The 27112-nt window shown below is 42.8% G+C and overlaps 1 long non-coding RNA gene across 3 annotated transcripts in view; it reads right to left on the bottom strand.

Moving 5' to 3' along the window:
• Nucleotides 1-27112, bottom strand: part of LOC141518479 (uncharacterized) — a 202781-nt gene that overhangs the window by 50287 nt on the left and 125382 nt on the right. The gene's annotated exons all lie outside the window — the stretch shown is intronic.

Here is a 27112-nt window from a genome sequence, read left to right as displayed (position 1 = left end):
TATTCAGACAGAGGCTAGATGACCACCCAGGTCTTGTGCATAGAGGACACTCGATCGGGTCCAGGATGAATCGGATGACCATTTCCAACACAGATTCTGAAACTTAAACACTGGTAAGTCTGACGCTTGCCCATTTCACTGGTGCTCCATCACCCATCCCCTTCAGTCGCCCCATTTTTCTCCATATCCTGATTCTCAGTCCAATTCAGTTTCTCCCCCTTCTCCTTTCCCTTCTATGCTTTTTATCCTCCCTTGGGTATAGGGAGGAGAGGGAGCAAGGAGGAAGTTGACCGAGGAACTAAATCAATGGCATAGTGTCAGACACCCCTTATGTCAAAAAGACAAGCCTCAGAGGCAAAAATGCCAGCTCCCTACTGGCAAGCTGATCCATGCCCACCCTTTAAGAGACTAGGCAAGGGACTAGATCAGGGGTGTGTGTGGCTCCTTCTCCTCCTCCTCCCTTCTCCCTCCTGGGCTCTAATCCTTCAAGGGAAGGAGCCAACCCCAGTCAGGAAAGTACTTGTTCCACTAGCCAGCAAAATGCAAATGTGATTAGCATGCCCAAGCTGGCGGGCGTTAATGTCACGCCAGACGGCATGGGATGAGGATCCTGGTGGGCAGATTGGGGGAAGCAGCTCTTCCAGCTCCCAGCTCATCCCCCTGGAGAAGTGTGATTGCAGGCTTTTTCTCCCAAAGAGCAAAATAAATAAATAAATAAATGAGTGCATGAAGTTAGGTAATAAAAGCTAAGACTGTGATAACACCACTGTGACATACAGCTGTCATATCTTCCAGTGGGAGTGTTCTTTCTGCTCTCTCCCTCTCTCTCTCTCCCAATTTCTCTGTCTCTCTCTCTCTTTCACCTTCCTTTCCCTGTTTGTCTCTGTCTCTCTGTCTCTCTCTCTGTCTCTCTCTCTGTCTCTCTCTCTGTCTCTCTCTCTGTCTCTCTCTCTCTCTGTCTCTCTCTCTCTCTCTCTCTCTCTCTCTCTCTCTCTCTCTCTCTCTTTGTCTCTCTTTCTCTCCCTCTGCCTCACTCACTCTTTTGCTTTCCTTTCTCCCTCTCTCCCATTCTGTCTGTGTCTTTCAGCCTATCTCTGTATCTCTTTCTCTGTTTCTGTCTCTGTCTCTTTGTCTGTCTGTCTCCCTCTTTTATTTATCTCTCATTTTCCTTTCTCCCTGTCATTTCAGGAGGACTCTGCAGATCACTTAGTCCAAACTTTTCATTTTAGTGGGGAGGAAATGGAGGCCTAGAGAGGGGGAGTTGCTTGCCCAGGGTCATACAGTTAAAACACAGTAGAATTCAGATAAGAACCCAAATATCCTGAAATGAAATGTCACACTCTTTTCAGTCCAAACCACTACTTCACATTAGTGTCTTGGCAAAACAGAACTGAATGGGTGGGTCACATTCTGTGCTCTCTCTGGTCCCTGTACCACAGTGGACAATTCATTTTTTGCTCTCTGGGACTCAGTTTTCCCATCTGTGAAAAGAAAAAAGTTGAACCAGATGCCTTCCCAGCCCCAAATCCTATGATGGTAAATGCAGATCCCAATCATATCCCTGACTTGAGGTCCTATTTCTTCCAAATACCACACTGCCTTACCATGCCAGGATTTTGTAAGCATACGGGATTCCTGGGGAAGACTTTGTTCTCTCATCACAGATGGGCCCCTTCTCTGAAACTTAGCATCCTAGAGAGCTACTTGGGACACTGAGGAGGAAAGTGATTTGTCCACAGTCACTAAGTGGGTCCATGTCAGAGATAAGTTGAATTCCATCCTTCTTAACCCTGATAGAAGTCAGTCTTCTATCTGTTCTTGGCCACTCCAATATTACTTTGTATGTATTTTGTAGGTCCCTTAATAGAAGGCTGGGAGGGTTTTGGTTTTTTTTTACCTCATCACCTATCATAGTGCCCCCACACACCGGGCCAGGCTTAATGAAAGCTGAATGAATATTCTGTCACAGATTCAAAGCAGAAAGGGTTTTGTGGGCTCCTCTCATATGGACTGGTCCAAGAGTCACAATTCTCTCCCCAAAGGGAAAGGGAAAGTGGAGGTTCTGCCAAGAAACAGGACAATTAGGATGAGAAACATTCCAATGTTATGATCCAAGAAGCCAGCCCCAGTTAGCCAACTATGGCTCAAGTGAAGCCTCAGTCTGGGCACCCTGGGGGAGGGACCACAACCCAACCTGGGCACTGTCAGAAGGAATATCCTCCCCAACCTCATCTCCAAACCCTGCTCCAGAGCAGATTTCTTCACCAGGGAATTGGCCTCTGACATTCTGCCCATGTTTTCCTTGGAATTCTTTCATCTCATTATTCTCTCTGGTTCTGAAGGAGCCCAAGAAGTCACCCCACCCCACCCCCAGTCACTGAGAGAAGGAGAAAGTGGGGGGATGTCTTGTGGATAGAGCTATATTGGGAAGGAATTGGCATCTAAAAAAACACCTCCCAAAAAAAGCCAACAACCCTTAGGTGCTTCAGTTCTGATGACGAAACAAGCTGGTTAAGAAAAATAATCTCTTTTTCTCAAAAAGATTTAACTGCACAAAATGTTTTCTCACCCAAGTCCTCTGTGGGAAGCAGTATGAGAATTATTTTCCCCATTTTATGGAGGAGGAAACTGAGGATCAGCTAAGGTTAAGTGACTTTCCAGGAGCCACATAGCTAGGAATTGTCAGAGCTGAGACAGTTACTCAGCTTTTCTTGGTCCAAACTGAATCAAGGGATCATCTCCAGGTGTCCTGATCTTTATCTGGCCACTGGATCCAGATGGCTCTGGAGGAAAATGAGACTGGTGGTTTTGCACAGCACTCCCCTCACTTCAATCTAATTCACTTGCATGTCATGGAACCAGTTCCCTGATGTCATGATCTTGTTCAAGAAACAAGGACAAACTATGTCAAACAAAAACTTCCCAGTTAAGTGTTAACATTTACTTCTTGCCCGGTCTTTGCTGTGTGGGGGTGTGGGGTGGGGCGTGGGTTGGACTGGACTGGACCAGACCTACCATTTCATAGCTATGGACAACTCTCAATGAGGATTGTCTTCTCCCTTTGTGGAATGGCCCTTTGGAAGGTCATATAGTGGAGAGAGGGTTGTACTTAGAGTTGGGGAGGCTTGAGTTCAAATCCTAATTCAGTTACTTATGAATTGTGTGGCCCTTGGAAAATCAGTTAATGCCTCATTTTTTTTTTCATTTATAAAATGAGGAAAGGGACCACATCTACCTGCCAGACTGGTTGAGAAGATAACTAAGGTGCTTTGAAAACCTAAAATGCTTTGTAAATGCTGACAGTTGTTACAGTTTTAGCTGCTTGGAGCCTTGAGAGGAGGGGACTTGCCCAGGGTCATACAGCTTAATATGTGGCATAGGTGAGACTTGAACCCAGGTCTTTATGACTGGCTATGTATATCTCTTATGCCACCTGGTAAGACCAAGGAATTTGTGGCTCGAAGAGATCTTGGAGATCCCTCTAAAGAGACAGGGTGATATAATAGAAAGAGCAGATGAATCAGGAAGGACTTGGATTCAAAACTTAGCTCTGATACTTGGGAACTGCCCAGCTATTACCCAGTCACTTCAGAACTCTGAGGGGCAGTTTTCTCCCCTGTACAATGGGAATAATGATGTTTGCATCATGTCACAGGAGTTATGTGGAGAGAGTTTGTAAATCTTAGGGTGCTTTAAAAAGTAGTTTTGAAAAATCTAATCTAACCTCATCAGTCAATCAGCTAGCATTTATTAAGCTCCTACTATTTGCCAGACACAAATCATTATTTATGTTAAGGGCTAGATCATTATAGGTGGCAATAAGCACCATTATTTTATAAGTAAATGTTAAGTAATAGAAACAGGATTTGAATTTAGATCTTCTATCTCCAAATTAATTGTTTGAGGATCTCTGCATTGTTCAGTATTACCTGAATGAGTTACAGCAAGCTCCGTAAACCAGAAGGTGAGATAGAGGCACTTTGATGCCTGGTTAGTTATCAACCCAGGTCTTACCAGGGAGCAAGAATAAGGGTTCAAGTTGGAATCCATACATACACATACTCTGGTCAAGGTCCATCCCCATTCCCTAAAAGAAAACACAAATCTTTCCTGTAGGATTCCCTTCCTGCCTGAAATGTTTTCTTCTCCATATTAGAGAGTCACAAGAAAAATAATTCACATTTACATATAGATGTTCAACAGTCACAGAGCACCCCACACATTTCTCTTCTTTTTGTCTGTCATGGCCATAAACTCATAGAACAGCTAAAGTCAACAATGAAAAGCAATATCATGGACATTAAAGAATGCTGAGTTGGTTTTCAGAAGACTGGGTTCTAGACTCAACTCCTCTGGAAGAAAGAAAGAAAGAAGGCCATAGAATCCCTCTGCCCTTATCTCACCCAGTTACCTCCTCACATTGTGAAGGTCCTTCTCAAAAGGTCCCCTCACAACAAAAATACCTCATCTCTTACTCCCAGTAAGAGCCCCTGGCTTCCTTCAAGACTCAGTTAAAATACTTTCTTCTATCACCCAATCTTTCTTGAACTCTCCTCTCCCACCCCAATTGTTGAGGTCTTCCTTCCCTTGTTAAGTTACCATACATCCGGGGTCTCACAGCCAATCAGTGTCTGAGGAAGGATTTGAACTCAGGTCTTCCTCACTCTAGGCCTAGCACTCTAATCATTGTACCACCTAGGTGCCACTAGGTGACCCAGTGGATAGAGCACTGGTCTTGAAAGCTGGAGGATGGGAGTCTGAATCCAGCCTCAGACACTTACTACCTGTGTGACACTGGGCAAATCACTTAACCCTGACTGCCTCACATCCAGGCCTATCTGCAGTCATCCTGATTCATATCTGGTCACTGGGCCCAGATGGCTCTGAAAGAGAAAGTGAGGCTGGCGACTTAGCACAGCCAATTCATATGCTTGTCCTGGCTTCACTTCCCCAATGTCATGATCTTCTACAAGAATAAAGGACAGGGGCAGCTGGGTGGCACAGTGGATAGAACACCAGCCTTGTAGTCAGGAGGACCCGAGTTCAAATCTGACCTAGGACAATAATTTCCTGTGTGATCTTGGGCAAGTCATTTAACCCCATTGCCTTAAATTAAAAAAAAAAAGAATTTAGGACAAACATCAAGTTACTACTATGCATCCATTTTATATGTCTCAAATCTTCTTACCCACGTGTAGTTAGAATTCCAGTTTCCTGAGGGAAGGGGATATTTCACTTTTGACATTTATTCCCATCACTGCACAGGGTGCAGCACACGGCAGACATTTAAGAGATATTTATTGGCTGGCTGCATGGCTATGGGGTTCAAAATTCCCCATGCCAGCTCCCAGGAGGCTCTGCTTTAGATCTGAACAGCCATAGTATGGAAAGAAGAAAAAGGCACCTTAGTAGATGGCAGATTTTAGATCTAGATTTAGCTCTTAGAACTAGAGGGGACCTTAGAAGTTATAGAAGAATGTCAGATCCTGAAGGGACTCCAGGACACAGGTCTCAAAGGTAGAACGGACCTTGGAATTCAGAATGTGGGAGCTTGGCAATACCTTAGACACATCATTTCAAAGCTAAGAGGACTATAGAATATAGAGTAACTGGGAGACTGTAGAACACAGGCTATTAAGACTCAGAATATTAAATCTAGAAGAGACCTTAGAACAGAGACTATTGAAGTTGGAAGAGAACTTAGAACAATAACAATTGAATACCAGAGTTGAAAGAAACTTTAGAACAGAGAATGCGGAAGCTTGGAGAGACCTTAAAGCACAGAATGTAAGATTTGGAAGAGACCTTAGAACACATGTCACCACTGGCAGGGACCTTGGAACACTGAATGTCAGAGGTAGAAAGAAGCTTAGAACACAAGATATTAGAACATAGAATGTTAACACTGAAAAGGACATTATAGGGGCGGCTAGGGGGCACAGTGGATAAAGCACCGGCCCTGGAGACAGGAGTACCTGAGTTCAAATCTGGCCTCAGACATTTCATAATGACCTAGCTGTATGGCCTTGGGCAAGTCACTTAACCCCATTGCCTTGCAAAAGAAAAAAAAGAAAAGGACATTATACCATAGAATCAAGTTGGAAGAAAATTTAGATCATTGAAACTTAAATCACATAGCTGAAAGAAACCTTGGAACAGAGAATGTCAAAGTTGGAAGGAAACTACAACATGGACTGTCAGAGATGGGAGAGGATCTTTGGTATCTCCTAGACCATCTCCTACAGTTTATTGGTAAAGAGTCCTGGTGAAGGGAAAGGCAGGCTTCAGGTCATATAAGCAGTAGGTGGCAAAGTCAGGATTCAAACTCATAACCTCGAAGACCATTTCTGATTCTATTCCATTCCAGCCCACAGTCTGCCCCAGTGAAGCCAGGACCTTCAGAATATCTCTATCCCTAGCGTTCTGGTCTCCTTTTCCCCAGAGGATTCCCACTATCCACCCTAGACTTAGAGTCAAGAAAGCCCCTTTCTAAGCCTTAGTTTCCTACTAGCTACAACAAAGACCATATAGTCATACGATAAATCTCACAGAGTTCTTGTGATTGGGCATGCCAGAGAAGCATGTATTATTCCATTTTCAATTTTCTTGGAATGTTCTAAGGGTAAGAATGGAGTCTCACAAAAACAAGTCAAACCAAGTCCAAAGGCAGATTTTCTTCCCTAAGAAATGCCATTGATTAAATGGCAAAAGAAAAAAGGAATAAATCAAACTCACAATAAATCAACTCTTAGGTGTATATGCAGTTGGCCAGAAGTTGGTTCTGGGCTGCACTCATAATGCAGAGAGGGAGGAGGAGAGGGGAAAAAGAAAGGAAGGAGGAAGAAGAGAGAGGAGGAGGAGGGGAATGAGGGAGGAAAAAAGAGGAAGAGGAAGGAAGGAGAAGAGATAAATCAAGGGGAAGAAGATGAGGAAGAAAAGAAAGAGGGAAGAGGAGGAAAGGAGGAAAAGGAGGAGGGGAGAAGAAGAGGTGAAGCAGGGGAAGAAGAGGAAGAGAAGGAGAAGTTAAAAGAGGGGGAAGAAGAAAAAAGGAGTTAAGGGGAGGAGGGGGAATAGAAAGGGGTGAGAAGAAAGAGAAGGGCAAGGAAGGGAAAACAGATGAAGTATGGGGAGGAAAAGGGGGAAATGGAAAAGGAGGAAGAAAAGGAGAAGTCCAAAAAAGGAGGGAAGAAAAAGAAAAAAGGGGAAGGAGAGGAGGATGAGGAAAGGAAGAGGAAAGGAGAGAAGGAAAGGAAAGACAAAAGCAAAAGAAATCCACAGAAGGAAGAGAAGCAAACCACTGGTGACAATCAGAGACTTGGGCAGGATCTAATGGGCTCCCACGTCTGCCTCCAGGGCCAGACGCCCAACTTGGCTCCATCAGCCCTGACAGCTGCCAAGGAAGGGAACAGCAGGAGGGAGGCTTGGACCTTGCCTGAGCCCAAACCACAGGGACTGTGCTGCCAGCCTGGGAGTCCAGAGCTTGGTGGCTAGAGCCAGGCTCATTCAGTGGACTGCCAGGGAAGCAGGTCCTGGTTGGGCTAGCAAGAAGCTTGGGGGTGGGGGTGGGAAATTCCCTAAGGATGGTTTATCCTCCCATGGACACTATGGACAGGACAGGAGCTGGGGTCCTTCTACTTCTTCCTACCTAAAATCGCCGCAACCACTATTAATAAGAAAATCACTATAGGCTATAGGCGTGATCCTCGGGCTTACAGTCAGGGTACCTATTTTCAAATCTCTTACTTAGACATGACCCTGAACAAAGACATCATTTTCCCTCCCTCTAGCCCTCATTCTTCTCATATGTACAAAGAAAGGCTTGACCTAGAGATGTTTCCTGAGATCCCTCCTGATTCTAAATCCTATGATCCTATTTTTTGAATTATTATTTTGGCAAGGAAATGAATACTTACTTATTATTGAAAAATTGAATGCCAGATGACCCCCATCACCAGGATATCTGGACCTAAGCCGTGCTGAACAGTAGAGGTAGATCATAAGCCACCGGCAAACTCAGCTTGCCTACAGACCCCTCATTTGCTGAGTTAATACTCAGACCAGGTCCATTAGGTCCTTTCCATCCTCAGTCCAAGGCTGTGTGGAATCACCAAATTTTGATCCTCACAGATAGACAGGGTCAGAGACAGGAAAGATATAAGCCAAGGTCAAAGAGCAGGAAATTCTAAGTAAAAGTCACCTTCCTGTCCAGTCACCCTCCAGACAGCAGGGACCAGATTCTTGGAGCATCTAGTAGAGGAAACACTTAGATTGAATAGGACTCCTAGAAAAAGACATATTTGACTCTTCAGTCTGTTTCCCCTTATGCAAAACCTTAATAGTGTTATAGGATGGTACAGTATAAAGACTGAACTGAATTCAGCCCCTGAGTTCACATCCTGCCATTTACTAGTTGTGTGACTTTGGGCAGATCATTTAACTTTAGATCCCCCCCCCCAACTCTCTCTCAAATAAAAATTTTAGAATAGATGGCCTCTAACTAAATTTATGCTCCTCCCTAATATTCCAAATTGTTCCCCAGAATGATCTCCAAGGGGCAATAGCCATCTCTCTCAGGGACCTGCAGACTCTTTCTACATCTCCCCATCTCAAAGATGGCTGAGGAGGCAAAAAAAAAAGACATGAATATCAGCCGAAAAGTACCACCTGAGCTAGAGGAAAAACCATCACCTACAGATGTGGGGTCCTGGTTGACTGCTATATGGGTCAACTCATTGAGCTGCCCTCCCTCTAAACAGACACATGGAAACAAACTCTCTTCATGGGTCACTGCAAGTCTATCTATGTTTGAGCTTCTGGACTCACTTGCTCATCAAACAGATGCTTAATTATAACCTGGGCATTATTAATCAACACGATTAATACACATACCATACCAGGCCATTAGTTTGCAATTACACCAAAGCAAAAGATTTTATCACCAAGTGTTTGTTAATTAGCCAGGCTTTCCAGAGGACAGGTAAAACTAAAGGTGATTTTTCTTTCTTTCAAAACAAAATACCAAAAAACTGCTTTCCCCCCTCTCTCATTAATTTCCAGGATCCATTTTTCCAGTTGAAAGGACATTCCAGGGAGCAGTCAGAAGAGGTATTTCCCCAAGGTCCATCTTCTCCCTGCCCCTAACCCCACAGATGGGCTTTCTAATACGAATTCTAATTGGCTTAGGTTTCCCTTGGGTGCTGTAGGATATAAATTTGCATTGTGACTGCTTCCTCTCCTCTCTGGTTCCCTGGTAAAGGAGATAGTCATTCTTTGAAGAAACAAAGACACTGACATCCTCCCTCAATGTAGGAACTTCTCTGGGTAGGTGTATGGGAAATTGTCCTGAAGTGAAGAGTCAATGGATTCATATTTTGGTTCTGCTTTTGCCTTTTTGACTTTGATCAGGTGTCTTAAACTCTCTTGGCCTCAGTTTCCTCAGTTGTTAATTGAGGACGTTGCCCTAGATGACTTTTGACATTCCTTAAAGCTCTAAATCTGTGGTCCCTCTCAACTCTGTTTCAGAGACTATACTATCTCAAACTTACCTTATAGCATTTGGTTCTCATGACAACCTTGAGAATAGGGTGTTAATATTATTCTCACCTTCCTGAAAAGGAAAGAGAAAGCTTTGGACTGAATGGATTCTGAGATTCCTTACTGTTCAAAACACTATGATCTATCTATCTATATACTGTATATCTATGCTATACACACACACATATAACTATCTATCTATATCTATATCTATATATGCCTAAAAGGAAATACTGTCTCATCTTTGATCCAAGGCCAAGGCCAGTCATTTCAAGGGTTTAGCACACTGCCTTGTTCTGGTATTCTTTTCATTTCTTTTGCTATAGCTAATTCAGTTCTCTTCTCTTTGCATCAGTTCATGTAAATCTTCCCTTATTTCTCCGCACTCCCGATATTTCCTGTTTCTTTCGCTGCATTATGAATAATAGGAAAGTTTTTATATATAAATGAATCCAGCTAATACATCTTAAAAAGGCATTATTAGCCACCCACCCCCCATGTGACCACCTGCAGAGTTAAAGAGTCAGTATTTATTGAACCAGGCTATGCTAAGGAGGCTATGTAATCTCATTTAGTTCTCATGACAACCTTGAGAGGTAGGTTCTAATATTATCCCCATTTTCCAGACGAGGAAATGAAGGCACAGACAGGTAATGGGATTTGTTCATTGTCAAAATGCTAGTCTTTTCTTCCTTCTTGATCCCTTCCTTTCCTTTTTTAACTCCTAAGACCCAGCAGGCCTCAGTTTCCTTGCTGTCCTGCTGGCTTTTAGACCTTTTCCCTTTCAATCATGGCCAACAACTAAACACTATGGCTTTGCCTTGACCACCTAGTCCCTTGGGTAGTTCAGGGCTTCTGTCCTGTTGCTACTCACCCTGATGCCCTGGTGTGAACAGCTGGCTCTAACATATCCTCTATGGCTTGAATAGCCGAGGAGCTGATGTTGGCTAGAAGAAACAAGGGAGCACACCATAATCCTTCAAGTCTCCTCATGCCTCTCTTGGAATGTATGGTTTCCCCTCCCTCTCTTTCTTGAAGGTCCTTTAGACCCCCTCCCAGACAGCCCAGGCATATGCTAGTCTTCACTAAACATTTTTTTCTTCAGAATCATAACATATTTGGGGGTATGACACATTCTTATCGTACAGGCTAGTTATGCTACACACAGATTTATGAAAAAGTCAAACTGCTGACTGATAGCCAGGGGAAATGATCTTAGAAATAATCCCTAGGCTATCAAAGTTGGAGAGGGAGTCCTTACACACGATCTATCCCAATCCAACTCTGGTTTTAACCAGCTAAGGCCTGTGTGTGTGTGAGCAGGCTACACCCTGCAGCCATGAGGGAAACCAGAAGAGCAAAAAGAAAAGAAATCATGAAGAAATTACATGTAAGATGAACTGGTCATGTGACCTGTCCAGGCTTACCCAGCCAGCACCCAGAAGTAGGCTCCTTATCCACTTGGTATCCCAGTCTCTCAATAAAGGCTTATTCAATTGAATTAGATTGAGGAGTAGTAAGAGATCGAACCCAAGACACAGAGTTAGAAAGACCTGGATTTGAATCCAGATGTTTAACTACCTTTGTGACACTGGGCAAACCATTTTACTTTTCTATACCCCAATTTTCCCATCTGTAAAATGAAAAATCGGATAACTCAAAAGTCTCTTCTGGTTCTAGATCAAGGATCTCATAGGAGGTTAAGCTTTGGTGCTAAGAGGCATATTGCATTTACCGGTTCTCTAAAGCCATAAGGGCTTGGCAGTGAAAATGTTGGTCTCGTCCCTGTACAGATGAAGAAACTGAGGCTTAAAAGGAAGAAGTAACTTGGTCAAAGTTATACAGCTGCTATGGCTAGAGCTCAGGTATCCAGACTTTCCCTAGACTACCTTGTCTCCCCGTCATCTATTGTTTGCATTAAGCAGGGTCCCCTTTAGGATCCCAAACCAAGTCTTCCCTTGCAGCCCTTTCCCATGAAGGAGGAAGCCTCCCCTGGCAATCCCCTTCTACAACCTTCCCATTACCACTCTATCCCAGCCAGTCAGCCTTCCTGCTGGTGCTCACACATGGCCCTCCATCCATCTGCCTATGTACAGGTGGTCCTCCAAGACCGGAAGGTCCACAGCTTCCCCCAGAAACTGAGGTATTAAGCCAAAAATAAAGGGTTCCTTTCCCTCAAGAAGCTTACAGTGGGAAGGGAAGGGAAAGGAAGGGCAACAAGCACACAGATATATCCCATCAAAATAAATACAAGGCAGTCTGGCCGGGGGTAGGTGCGGGTAGAGGAGGGAGTGTTAGCAGCGGGAGATTCAGGAGAGTCCATGGAAGGCCCAGTTTCTGGCTAGTGCTTCTATCGGTTCCTCTTTTGGAGAGCCTGAAAGACAAAAGCCCTTTCTAAAATGTCCAATGGCCCTCTCGGGAGCACCTTACACATCTGGTGGGATCCTGACGTGAAAAATAATCACTTTACAGAACTAGTGCAAACACTTTCCAGATGAGAGGTTGCCCCAGTCGAGGTAGGCAGGTCAAGAACAAATGTCATCACCCACCCTGAGTAACTACACAAAATCCTACCTGTTGTCCCAAAGGTAGGGGGATGGGAGGGTTGGAGAAGGGCCATGTGCAAGCCAAAAGCAATTCATCCTGCACCTGGCTGCTTCAATCAATCTTCCTAAAGCATGCTTTTCAGCATGTTACGCCTCTCCTCAAGAGCCTTCGGTGGCTCCCCACTGTCTACAGGATAAAATATAAACTCCTCTGTCTAGGATCCAAGACCCTATAAAACTTTTCCCAGACTTGCTGCCATTAGTGGAGTCTGCTTCTGTGCTCTACTCTGAAAAGAAACCATGCTACTCCTGTGTCTCTTCATGTTGAGTCAATTCACAGATGACAAAGATGATATTTATTTTACATTTCAAGTTTAAAACAAACAGACAAACAATACTTTGCATGTATCACCTCAATTGATCCTGTGAGGTAGGTACTAGGGGAATTCCTATATCCCCATTTTACAGACAAGGAAACTGAGGCATAGAAAGATTAGCCAAGTATATCTGTGTACATCAGCATGAGAGATCCCAGATATCATAGACACTCCCAATTACTCTTGCTTATATTCTAGAGGCATATAAGTATCTATGTAAATACATACAAAGTAAGTATAACCTGATCATAGCCTGGAGGAACCAGAATTGACCACTGATAGAAACTAGGAATATTATGGGGCAGCTAGGTGGTGTATAGTGGATAGAGCACCGGCCCTGGAGTCAGGAGGACCTGAATTCAAATCTGGTCTCAGACACTTAATAATTACCTAGCTGTGTGGCCTTGGGTAAGCCACTTAACCCCACTGCCTTGAAAAAACCTTAAAAAAAAAAAGAAAGAAACTAGGTATTCTGAGAGGAAAAGAGGAAGTATTGGGAAATGGTAGGATTCCAACCCAGGTCTTTCTTGACTCAGCATACCAAGAATGATGGACATGGAGGCAGGAAGACCTGAGTTTAAAGGTGACCTCAGTCTCTTATGAACTGTATGACCCTTAGTAAGTCACTTAACTGCTTTGTGCCTCAGTTTTCTCATTTGCAAAATTAGGCTAATAATAATCAGAGCTGTTATAAGGATCAAATGGGCTAGTTGTAAAGTGTTTTGCAATCTTAAAGTTACTTGTAAATCCTAGCTAGCTTAATCATTATTATTTCCACTTTTCCATTTGTCAAAGACCACTCAAGTCCTACCTTCCCCTTGACATTGATACATGATAATAAAACACTCCCTTCTCTTGTACTGTGGCCCACTCTTTCAAGTTCATTTTGCATTTAAGCATGGGTTGGCCTATTTTATTATTCCTTTTTCATATAGGGATATAGCTTATTTTCTCCAAAGGAATAAGATTCTGGAATACAGGTACCAGGTCCTCAAAGTTCACTGCATCATAATTTTAAAGCAGGAAGTTTAGGGCTCCTTCATCTAGTTGAATTCCTGTCATTTTTACAATAAAGGATACTAAGAGATCCAGGCAGATTATGTTGCTTGCCCCAAATTGTACAGGTGAACTCCAATGGAGCAGGAATTCAAACCTGGGTCCCCAACTCAAATTCCAAGGTTCCTTTCTACATTTTTATTTACCTTGGTATCACATATAATACCCAGCATATGGTGGGTGTTCATAAAATCCTAGATGGATGGATGGATGGATGGACTCAAGGGGAACTTCAGCAACCTCTGGGCAAAAATGGTGAAGGAGGCAACAGGTATTTATAGTGTGACTGATACTATCAGTCAATCAAATGATAAAGTGCTTATCTGGAATGTACCAGATCCTAGGGACATAAAGGAAAAAAAAACAGAACAAATTTCTGTCTTCACAGAGCTTCTATTAGGGGAGGCAATGCATACATTTATATAGGCATTTATTTAAAGCTAGGTAAACAGTATATACATTTATACACAATACATACATTTAATTAGGTATATATTTATGCAAAGGTAAACAATGTAGACACATATATGTATATAATGTATACATTTATATAGGTGAATATTTATACCTAGGTATACATGGATACATAAATGTATAATGTATGCATTATATAGGTGAATATCTACACATAAGTAAACAATGTAAACATTTCTACATGGGTATATAATGTATAAATTTATTTAAGAATAGATTCATGCTTATGCTGACAGTATATAGATTATATAGGTATACACACACAGGAATACAATGTATATATTTATATGTTTATTTATAATGTATATATTATATATGTATATAGAAGTATGTATATATAAAATTCTCAATGTATATATTTATATAGATACACCTTTATCCATAGGTGTGTCATGTAGACATATAAGTATCAACTTATAGCTGAAGGGATAGAACACATACATTTCTATATAGAATATAGGAGGTAACCTTGGGAGGAAAGAGGGGGTACAAGGTTGGCATTAGCCTCTTGGAGGATGGGGAAGGAAAATATCTTTTGCAGAAGATGAAACTGAAGCCAAGTATCCAAGGAAACCCTGGATTCCTAGAGGTAGAGGAAGTCCCATTTTGCAAGCAGCTCCCCAAGGAGTACAGAGAAGCAGTGGACATGGGAAAGCCCTCACCGCTCTTAGTATTTTCGTCCACTGAAATCCTATAGTCCAGAGCCAGACTGAAGGTTTCCCAGCTACAGACAGAAATGTTTCAGCAGATGGTGGGGGCTTCCCAAGTCCTCAGCAAAAGGAAAGAGCATTCCTCAAGGTAGGCAAGGGAAGGGAAGAGTAGCCACGCCTGGATTTGCTTTGGATTTGTTTCCTCTTGGGGTTGGCCGGGGCCTTCCTCTGTTGGACTCAGATCTAAGACTATATATGGTGAAAGAGTCAGAGGAGATAAATTCCCCCTGCCTTTCCTGTCCTTTCCTCCCCCTAAACATGTGTGTGAGCTCATACTCAACCATACAGAGCTCATTCTGATCCAATGAGAAAAGGATCCAGGTGTAGGGCAGGAAGACCTGAGTTCTAACCTTAGCTTTCCTCTATGAGACAAGAACATATAAAATGATTTGCAAATCCTAAAGTCCTAAAGCCATACTGGTCATTAGTTAATAATAATTAGCTAATTATCATCAAAGCAAGTAATTATGATCTTCAAAGTCTTTTCCAACTCCAGATATAAGCTCCTATGACATATCACTTACTACTTAGATGACTTCATTATGAGTGAATCATTCCAACTTTGAATGCCTCAGTTCCCTTATCTGTCAAATGAAAGATTAGGATGAAATAGAGAAATGGGGCAGGATTTGGAGTCAGGGGACTTAAATTCAATTCTGAGTTATTCCACTTGATTTGCACCTATGTGACTCTGGGCAAGTCAATTCATTTCTTTGGTCCTCAGTTTCTCCATGTGTAAATTGAGCAGATTGGGGTCAATAATTTGGTTCAGTGGAAATGAATGGCCACCAGGGTAACCAGTACAAATGATGGGTTGATGAAATCTGACCATTGTCCAGGCTCCATAAAGGTGGGTATAATGCGTGTGTATCCCAAGGGACTCCCAAATTTCAAAGAGCAACAAATAAACAAACACTCTCCCCCTCCCTCTGTTTGTCTCCTCATATCTTATAACAGTCTAGCTCTCCATTTACTAGCTGACTTAACCCAGGCACATTTCCCATGGTTGAAGAGTGAGCTTGCTCCTCATTCATTTATAACATCAGCAGGCCCAGCTTTAAAAGGAAATGTTTCAGGCCCCACTCCACTCAGAGGCAGAAAATTGCTTCAGTGAGCTATCCAACTCCCCAAGAAAGCCACGAGGCTGCATTGACCCTGCCAGGTTCTTGAAGAGGCCAGCAGGGGAGTGGTCAGTGTTTTTAATCCCAAGCATTCAGAAGATGCTAGAAACAAGAATCTCCAAGGACCTGGGCCAGGTCCTCTGTTTGTTGGGACTTTCAGAAGTTTTCCCACGATTCCACAGAAAAGCTCACTTGAACCAACTTAAGTTTGTACAAACTTGCCCTGCTCACAGAATACTGGAGCATCAGAGTCAGAACTGCAAGATCTCAGGAACCTTGGTGGTCGGTCAACCCTCTTATTTCACAGTTGAGGAAACTGAGGCCCAGGAAGATTGAATTACCAGGCAGTAAATATCAGAAATAAGATTAGAATTGAGGTTCCCTGACTCCAGAGCTAGTCATCATTAATTGAACCATACTCTACTGAATGGACTGGAGATCATGTCAGAGTGGAAATAGCTTAAGGAAACTGGTAAGATTAACCTGAACCTAAAAGAAAAGAAGAAAGCAGCAGGAGTAGGAAGAGGAGGGAGAGGGGAGGGGAGGGGAGGAGGGGGAGGGGGGAGGAGAGGGAGAGGGAGAGGGGGAGGGAGGGGGAGGGGGAGGGGGAGGGGGAGGGGGAGGAGGAGGAGGAGGAGGAGGAGGAGGAGAAGGAGAAGGAGGAGAAGGAGGAGAAGGAGGAGAAGGAGAAGGAGGAGGAGGAGGAGGAGAAGGAGAAGGAGAAGGAGAAGGAGAAGGAGAAGGAGAAGGAGAAGGAGAAGGAGAAGGAGAAGGAGAAGGAGAAGGAGAAGGAGAAGGAGAAGGAGAAGGAGAAGGAGAAGGAGGAGAAGGAGAAGGAGAAGAAGGAGGAAGAGGAAGAGGAAGAGGAAGGAGGAGGAGAAGGAGAAGGAGAAGGAGGAGAGGAAGAGGAAGAGGAAGAGGAAGGAGAAGGAGAAGGGGAAGGAGAAGGAGAAGGAGGAGGAGAGGAACAGGAAGAGGAAGGAGGAGGAGAAGGAGAAGGAGAAAGGGAGAGGAAGGGAGGGGATGAAAGGAAAGGAGAAGGAGAAGAAAGAAGAGGAGAATAAAAGAGATAGGTAGGTAGATAGATGATAAAAACCTAGAGGCATAGATAGATAAGAGAGAGATGTGATAGGTAGATAGAAGGATACAGATGATGGAGGATAAATATGATAGACTCTAGATAGAAAACTAGAGATAAAGGGGTGTGTGTGTGTATGTGTGTATGTGTGTATGTGTGTGTGTGTGTGAAGAGAGAGATCTTCTCAAATATTGTGTTCTCTGTGTTTTCAGGAACTGGAAGACCCCTTAGAAAGAGGAATGTTAAAAGTGGAATCCCACTTGCCATTTCTATGGTTTCAGGGTTTACAAGAACCCTATAAGCTAAGTAGCATCATTTTATCCACAAGGAAACTCAAGGCTCAGAACGGTCGTTATTTTCTGAGTGGTTTTTCCTGAATAGTTGCCTACTGGCATAGCCATAAATGAAAACCACTCAAATTGCTTTAGTGAAATGACTTCTGATTTATTTGCCCATAGCCACAAAATCAAGATTTGAACCCAGGTCTGCTCTCTCCAGATCCATTTGTATTTTCTTTGCCTTACTATGGAATAGAAAACCAAGAATGTTAGACCTAAGGTGACAGTGGTAAGGAGAAGCTGAATAGAAGTGTTCATATAACTTTAAAGACGCACATGAAGTGAACCTCAGAACATGAAATGCCAGAGCTGTAAATGATCCTGGGATATAGAACACTGGCAGGGACCTTAGAACATAGGATGCCAGAGCTAGGAGGAGATCTTAGGCTATAGCACAGTTAATAGGGACCATGGTGCTCCTCTTACCTGATCTTCTTACCTCAAGGACAAGAGACTAAAAAATGGCTTGCTCAAGTTTACCCAGGCTAAACATAGTAGAACTGAAATTTGAACTCATGTTTTAGGCCTGATCAGGGAAATGACTTGGAAAAAGATCAGTCATTCAGGGGTGGAAATAGGACCAGGTATGGGGTCTGCTGCCTTCTTGGTTAATTCTCTATAGCACAACAGCATAACCCAGCACGGGGCGCCCAATCTGGAGGCCATCTAATCCAATCTCACTGTACAGCCAAAGTGAAATGGGAGTGGGGGCAGGGAGGTATGTTTGAAGTGCGATTTGCCCCAGATCATTAGTACTCTCAACAGCAACAGGGTTAGCCTCAAGAAAGCTCATTCCCTAGCCCTGAGAGCACACTGCTTCCTCCTCTGACATCCCAGGGCAGTAGAGAGGCTAGGGAGCAGCAGAGATAGCAGCCCAGGGGGGGAGGAGCTGGATAGTCTCCCACTGATCCCCCCATCTTACTCTCTTTCCCTTCCCACAGCAACATTTTTGTGGAATCCCTCCAAAGTTTTCATTCACACAGATCAGAGGCTCCTTGTACATCTTTTCTCAAATGGTTTTCATTACCGTTATTCCCTCACCCACATCCCAGCTCGCCCAGTCCTCTTTAGTTGCAGACTTTGCAGCTTGGCTCATGTGAAGAATGGTAAATGAGAATTTTTTTTACCTGTTAATTTAGTTTCTGACCCCCTGCTGTCTGCCCAAAGCTGAACTGCCTGCTAGCAGGGCAGGATGGGTGAGAGGGAGGGAGGAAGGGAGATGATGGAAAGCCAGAAGCCGGCAACCAGCTCTCACTCATTGGCACTATTAGGGAACAACCAGGCTATTTGAGGTGGGCATAGCCCAGGTGCCCAGTTTTGGAGGCTAGATGATTCAGCATTGACTGAACAGAACAGAAAAGCTGCACAGGCTTTGACACCAGCAAAAATCCATCAATACTTGCCACCTTCATTTCCTCTCCTCTTATTATGTTCTTTATCCTGAGCAATCTGGTTTCCACTCTCATCATTCAACTCAAACTGCTCTCTCCAAAGTCACCAGTGATCTCTTAATTGTGCAATCAATTGGCCTTTTCCCAATCTCTATCCTTCTTAACCTCCCTGCAGCATTTGACACTGCTGATTATACTCTTCTCCTTGATACATCCTCTCTGTTTTTGTGACATTGGTTCTCTTGCTTCTCTTCTTTGTCAGCCTACTGCCTCACTCTCATTTGCTGGTTCTTAATCAAGTCACCCATACTGAATAGCCGTCAAGTCAAGTCAACAGACTCTCTTGAAGTCCCTACTATGTGGCACCATGGATACAAATAAAGGCAAAAAACGGTCTTTGCTTTCAAGGAATTCACAGTCTAATGGAAGAGACGTGTCAACACAGGCTAATGGAAGAGACATGCCAATCTATGCCCAAAGAAGATATGTACAAGATAAATTGGAGAAGCACAACACAGGAAAGCTGTTTGCATTAAGGATATGTCTTTCAAGGCTCTATCCTGGGATTTTTTCTCCTCTCCCTCTCTATATGACCTCACATTAACTACCATGGGTACGGTTATCTTCACTCTGTAAGTGATTTCCAGGTCTATATATATAGGCATACATTGTGATTTGTCAAATTGACATTTTTATTTTACAAATTGAAGGTTTGTGGCAACCCTGTGATGGCTATTGGTGCCATTTTTCCAATGGCTTGTGCTCACATCGTGTCTCTAAATCATTATCTTGGTAATTCTTCAAATATTTCAAACTTTTACATTATTACCATATTTTTATATTGATCTGTGATCAGGGATCTTTGATATCATTATGTGATTATTTGGGGGTACCATGAACCACACCCATAAATGATAAATGTTGTGTGGTGTTCTGACCAGCTGTTCCAGATTCTCTCCCTCTCCCTGGGTCTCTCTGTTCCCTGAGACACTACCATATTGAAATTAGGACAGTTAATAAACCTATAATGGCATTGGAGTGTTCAAGTGAAAAGAAGAGTCAGATGATATAGAAAACTTGTCACCAGCAATCCAACCTTCAGCAGCTGCTACCCGGAGCCATCAGCAGCCATCTACATCAGGCAAGACCCACCACCAACATAAAGATTGTGACTCACTCAATTCTCAGATTATGGTTAGCAATTTCTTAGCAATAAAATACTTAAAATAAGGTATATACCTTGGTTTTTTTTTCAGACAGAATACTATTGTACACTTAATAGACTATAGTATAATTTAACATAACATTTATATATACTGGGAAATCAAAAAATTCATGTGTCTTGCTTTATATATAATATATATAATATCTCTGAAGTGTGCCTGTAAAGACTCTCTCCTCCTGAGTACAGTCCCACATCAACCACTGCCTTTTGGACATCTTGAACCTCATGTTGGCATTTCAAACTCAACCTTTCCCTACTTCTAATTTTTCTATTCCCTGATCCTGACAGTTACCTGGGCCCACAACTTCGGTATCATCCTTGTTACCTCATTCACACACACACACACACCACACATATCCAATCCATTGCCAAATTTTGCAATTTCTACTTTCTGCTCACATACCTATTACTCTAGTGAAGATGCTCATCTCCTCTCCCCTGGGTTATAGCCTTCTAACTGATCTCCCTGCCGCAAGTCTTCTCCTACTCCATTCTATATTCCATTCAGCTGTCAAGATAATTCTTTTTTCTTTCATGGTCTAATTTACTTCCTTCCTTCCTTTTTTCTTTCTTCTCTCTCTCTTTCTTCCTTTCTCTCTCTCCCTTTCCCTCCTTCCTTTTCTTCTCTTTCTTTCTTTCCTCTCTCCCTCCCTCTCCCTCCTTCCTTCTCTCTCTCTTCCCTTTTCTTGTCTCCTCTTTCCTTTTCTCTATATCGCTGTTTTCTCTTTTTTTCTATATCCGTCTCTCTCTCCTACACACACATACACACACACACACACACACACACACACACACCTTTCAACCCAACTTAGCGAGTTCCAGTGACCCATTCTTACCCCCCCCCTCCATTTGCTATTTAAAACTCTGGTGTTCTTACACTTGTATCACCTCTAGGCACTCTCCCATCTAGCCAGTCTTCGCTCCCTATCACAACTCTTTGCAGATGGCTCCCAGCTCAATATATCCAACTCCAGTATCTCTCCTGAACTTCAGTAACAATTCAGTGTTTATTGACATTTCAAACTGGGTATCCACAGACAACTCAAATACATAATCCCCTCCCATAGCCTTTCCCTTTGCCACATTTCTCTATTTTTATGAAAGGCATCACCATCCTTTCAGTGTCTTAGGCTCATAATTTTGACATATCCTGGAGGATTCATATTCAGTTAATTGTAAGTCTAAGCTATTTTCATGACTTTCATATCCAGTCATAAAGCTATGGCCTTAATTCAGACTCTCATCCCCTCTGATGTAGATAATTGTGGCAGTCTCTTAATTGAGATTCCCTTCCTCTTTCTCTACTCCAGTCAACCCAGACATTGCTACCAAAGTGATTTTATTTAATAAATACACATTGAGGGGGCAGTTAGGTGGCACAGTGGATACAGCACTGGCCCTGGAGTCAGGAGGACCTGAGTTCAAATATCACCTCAGATACTTAACAATTACCTAGCTGTGTGACTGTGGGCAAGTCACTTAACCCCACTGCCTTGCAAAAAAACAAAAGAAGGAGGAGAAGGAAGAGAAGGAGGGAGGAGGAAAAGGAAGGAGGAAGGAGGAGGAGGAGGAGGAGGAGGAGGAGAAAGGAAGGAAGAAATAAATACATATTGATTGTTGTCATCCTTTGTTCTAGAAGAAGACCAAAATGCCAAGATGTTGGAATGTGTTAGAACCAAGTTACAGGGTGTCCAACTGTGGCCAATCAGATCACTACAGAATGCTCTACCACAGCTTAGGCACAAATAGTCCATGTGAACATTCGGGATGGATTCTCTAAATTTGTGCATCTCTCATTTATTTTGAGTTACTGCAATTCTGTTTACTCATAGAGCATTGCATCTTCTCTGATGAGGGAAAGCCATGTTGGGCAGTCCTGAAACAAAGTCTCCTGTGTCATACAATCAATCATTTGAGAGCCAATTATAGTAAGTTCATAGCATGAAATTGTAAATGCTTTAGGACTGGATCATCCTGGAGTGTCTAGGGGAGGTGGAAACTGGAAAAGTATCCAGCAATAGGATTTCATTACAAGGCTGAAATGTAGCCTTCTGTCTGGGTCAGCCCACATCTGTCTTGGGCACCAAACCCTTCCTCTCTATGTAGCTTTGGCCAAAGTCCTTAACTCCTCTATGCTTCAGTTTCCTGATCTATAAAGCTGGAGTCGCAGATTCTCTGCCTCCATTCTACAAGCCAAAACTATGATGTAGAGAGAAGAGGTGACCCATGATGATAGAGCGTGTAGATATTAGAACAAAGACTTGAGATCATCTTGTCTAATCTGGGGTCAGATTCTGTAGCTTATACCAACTTCTGGCAAATTCTCTCTCTTTGTCCCTTTCCTTCTCATAAAAATGAAATGACTGAATTAGATGGGATCTAAAGGGTCCATTCAGTTACAAATCCTGATAGCCTTACATGGGCAAGCTCTCACAGCTGGAGAAGAAGAATGTTCATTTTACAGTCAGAGTCCCTGATTTAAAAAGGACCAGGTGTCTGGCTCGGCAGGACTCAAAAGCACTAACTGCTGCCATGGTGTAAGTTAATGTCTCTCCAAGTTCTCCTCTGAGGACACACAAGAGCAAATGTAACAGGCTTCAGCAGAGAGGCTAGGCAAGTTCCCCATGTCTTGATTTCACAGTGATGTCATGGTATCTGGAGGTTATAGGGGAAGGGGGTGTTTAGTGGGGGGGGGGCAAGGAGTGGAAGAGGCTCCTGTCCTTGGTGCTGAGAGGACAGAGGGCTTACGAGTAATTCACCTACTTCTAAAATCTAGAAAGTTTAAATTATCTTCATGAAGCTCCTGAAATTTCCTTCACTATCTATGAATTAAAAAAAAAAGTTGATTGACATATCAGATCTAAGGGCTGAGAATTACTCTTATTAAGTTCCTATCTTGCCCACAAGGAGTTGGCATTCCATCTGGGGGAAAAATAAAAGAATGCTGGCCATGGAGGCAGGATGTTCTGGATATGGTTCTGACTCTCACACAGCCTCAGTTTCCTCTTCTATAAAATGAGTTATGACTTGATCATTTCTAGGGTTTCCAAATCCTACATCCAAAAGCCTGTGCTGACACTGTGTGTGTGTGTGTGTGTGTGTGTGTGTGTGTGTGTGTGTGTGTTGGAGGCAGGAGGGGGGGCAGTGGTGAAAATCAGACTGGATTATGAAATGGGATATAAGAGAACAGGCACATCCCTCCTTGTAGCTCCGTTCTATATACATAATCTTATTTAATTTTTATAATAACTGGGAGGCTAGGTGGCGTAGTGGATAAAGCACCAGCCTTGGAGTCAGGAGTACCTGGGTTCAAATCCAGTCTCAGACACTTAATAATTATCTAGCCGTGTGGCCTTGGGCAAACCACTTAACCCCGTTTGCCTTGCAAAAACTTAAAAAAAAAAGAAAAAAATTTATAATAACCCTGTGAGGCAAGTCTATTATTATCTGCATTTAATAGAAGAGGAAAATTGAGGTTCAAAGAAAGGCCTCATACAGCTCGAAGTGTGAGGATGGGATCTGAACTCACACCTTCCTGAAGCCAATTCAAGCAAGTGTATTCTCTATGCTAGGAAGCCAGAGTTTACTCTCCAGTGGGAGGGAGACTCCCCTAGGAAGGGGTTTCCTTTAGGGACAAAGTAATAGGCTAGCCTACCTTCTTGACTTTGAGTCTGTTGTTTATGAATTACTTTCTTAGATTGTTTTTATTAAAAAAAAGGGGGGGGTGAAGAAGGGAAACCCAAGCAGCCAGCAACGTGAGTGATTAACATCCATTGATTTCACTCATAAAACCCCAGAGCCCTACAACCTGTCTGGAATAGTTGGGCTCTGCCTGGCTGAGTACATAATATTCCTGTGTATGGGCAAGGTAACTTTTTACAGAACTCACAGGGGAGAAAAGAGGACCTTTGGAATGATCAAGGTCAAGATCTTTTCCACTCTGGCCTGGAGCTTTGAGAACCATACACCTATTTTGAGATTTGTGGGCAGCTTATTGATTGAAGACATTTATTTTTACTGCTGCCCCTTGGAAATGATAGAATTTGAAGGTTAAGAATCAACAGGGAAGGTCATCTAGCTCCCCTCCCCATCTATTTGGAAGGCTGTCTAGTGAAAGATGGATTAGCCTTGGCCCCAGAGGGCAGAATTGGGAGCAATGAGTGGACATTGCAGAAACACAGAGAGAGGCTTGATGAAAGGGGGTGACTGGAAATATTCTTATCAATGAGGTCAGTTCAAAAGAGAAATGAGTTGGCTTGAGAGGTAATGGCTTTGGCCTCCTTCCCTTGAGGTCTTGGGGCCAAAGTCAGATGATTGTTTATCATTTATGGTATATAGAAAGCAGGCCGAGTCAATTATAGGTATCCTCACAACAACCTTTTCTAATTAAACAAGGCTTGTTCTTGTTTCAGAGATGAGGAGCCTGAAGCTCAGAGCAGTAAAGAATCTTACGGAAATCACACAGTTAGTGACTGACTTTTCAGACTTCCATTGTGTCCACTCTACCAGATGCAGTAATGGGTGAATAACAGATAGTTAATAAATGCTTTTGGAATTGACTTGACTTGTGATGCCATCAGATCCAATCTATACCTGAATAAATATCTTCTTAGCAACATGACAGATGAGCATGATTTTCATTTTATAGTTGAGGAAACTAAGGCAAGTAGAGGCCAAGTGACTTGTTCAAGGTCACACTGTTAGTGAATTTAAGATTTAAACTCACAAGGGCAGCTAGGTGGAGCAGTAGATAGAGCACCGGCCTTGGAGTCAGGAGTACCTGACTTCAAATCCGGCCTCAGACACTTAATAATTACCTAGCTGTGTGGCCTTGGGCAAGCCACTTAACCCCATTTGCCTTGCAAAAACCTAAAAAAAAATTTTTAAACACATCTTCCTGATTCTTAACTACTACATTATGGTTATCTCCATTTAAAAGAAAAACAATTTTAAAAAATAGAATCTTAGAATATATAAATGTCAGCTGCTCTAAAAATTTCCTGGGGCTCCCTATTGCCTGCCAACTTAAGTATAAACTCCTTTGCCTGGCATTAAAGATCTCTAACAATTTTGCATCTCTACCTTTAAGTCATCCATTTACATGCTCATTCAGTCATTCATGCTCACTTTCTAATCTCCCATCCAAATTGGATGTTTTTGACCCCTCATTGGTCTGCATTCTCTTGCCTCCACAGCTGTGCTAACACCGTACAACTAAAATGCTGCCTCCTCCAGGAAGCTTCCCTTGGTCACCCCACCTGGTAACAACCTGACACTCCTTACATCCTAGAGTTTTCTACACTCCTCTAATATACTTCTCAGATAATATTGTCTCTATTAGTTTGGTACTTGCACCTTCCCATACCCCTTCTTCCATTCTCCATCTCATTAGACGGTATGGTCACTGGATATAGGGACTGGACCCTATCTAAACTCTGTATCTACTTTAGTCTCGAGTGTGTAGTACTCAGTTTAGAGATCATTTAATAAGCACCTGTTGAATGAATATGATTTTATCAAAACCCACTCAAGAAAATGACCTGAAACATCTCCAGAGAAAGGATTCAACTACTAGGAAGTCACCTGAACACTTAGCGTCCTTGATTGTTTGAAAGCACTTTCTTAGAAAAGGCCGAAATCTATGCTGCTTTTGTCTTAGCTTGGGCCATTTCTGTCTTCAGCAGGCTAATATAATTTCTTTTCATTACTACTACTCATAGTAACAACAATAATAATAATATTCTTTCCAAACTTGAAAGGCAGCATGCCATAAGACACAGAGCACTAGATTTAAGAGGCAGAAAGACCAGGGTTCAAACCCCACCTCAACCCCTTACTATATAACCTTAGGAAAGTACCTTCACCTCTCTGTGCCTCAGTTTCCTTATCTGTAATATAAGGGGGTTGGATTTGATGGCCCTAAGGTCCCTTCCATTCTTAAATCTATGATATTTTGATAAAATTTCCAAATTAACCAAAACAACCCATTTCCTCATCACCAGTTCAATTCCTACATCTTTTTTTTTTATTATCTTAATAGTATTTTATTTTTTCCAATTACAAGTAGGGATAGTTTTCAACATTCATGTTTCTAAAGTTTTCTCCTACCTTCCCCTGTTTAAGCTGGTGAACACTCTGACATAAGTTACACATGCACAATCCATGTTAAATGTACTTCTTCATTAGTCATATTGCCATATGGCCTTTAAAGTCCAATTCAAATGCCGTCATCTCCAGGAAGCCTCCCTTGGTTGGGTGGTTCTGATTTTCCTTCTGAGGATCACATACTACTTTGTTTTGGAAGTCTCAAATGCTTTTACCATATAATTGTAACACTATGAAATTTTGTTTGTCTATTTTTGTTGAGCCAATTGGGGTTAAGTGACTTATTCGGGGTCACAAAGTTAGCATCTGAGGTCACATTTGAATTCAGGTTGTCCTGACTCCAGAATCAGTACTCTATCCACTGCAAAAGCATCTATGTTTGTGTTTTGTCTGCTGCCTAGACAGAGCTCCACAAAGGGAAGAATGGTATACCACGTGTAGCTTCCCCAGGACTCAACACATAGAAAGCATCAGAAAAACTTCACTAGAGGAATGAGATCATCTGAGTGCTTATCCCCACTTTGCAGATGAAGCAATTGAGATTCAGAAAGGGATGTTGGCCCTGGGGATAGGAACTAAGTTCTGATGATTCTGCGTCTGGTGCTCCTGCAGCTACACAACGTTGCCTGTGGCTGACATGGAAAGGGAGGTATCTGCATGGGGGGGGGGGGGGAATGATGCTTCTGGCACATGCCCTCAGGAGACTCACTGCTTCCAATAGTAGGCAGGGGTTGTTTGATATGTCACCTATTTGTGCTTCAATGGAATGAAAAGATAACTTCATGGTCTGGGAAGATACATTCAGGCTGAGGGGCTCTGCTCAGAAATCACCAGTTGTTTGAACCTGACTGGACTAGATCTGATGTGAAAGGGGCCCCAGTAGAGGCAGGCAGGAGCCTCAGTAAGACCTGATGAAGCATAGAAATAAGACTAATGCTTCTGGAAGCAACCAGACAGGGAAGGGGTCATTGAAAAGGATGGGAGACAAGATCTGAGTACTTGGGTGCAGGATAAATAAAAACATCTCTACACACACACACGTGTGTGTGTATGTGAACTATATCCCAAAACAATCCTTGTCTGGCTCAATGTAATTGAATTACATTGTCTTGGTTGGGTTCCTGCAGGAGAACAGGCTTACAATTCACACCCCCAGA

Source organism: Macrotis lagotis, chromosome 3, assembly GCF_037893015.1.
Source record: "Macrotis lagotis isolate mMagLag1 chromosome 3, bilby.v1.9.chrom.fasta, whole genome shotgun sequence".
Taxonomy (NCBI): Eukaryota; Metazoa; Chordata; class Mammalia; order Peramelemorphia; family Peramelidae; genus Macrotis; species Macrotis lagotis.
Note: the sequence above shows the minus strand (reverse complement) of the source record. Positions and strands in the feature narration are given on the sequence as shown.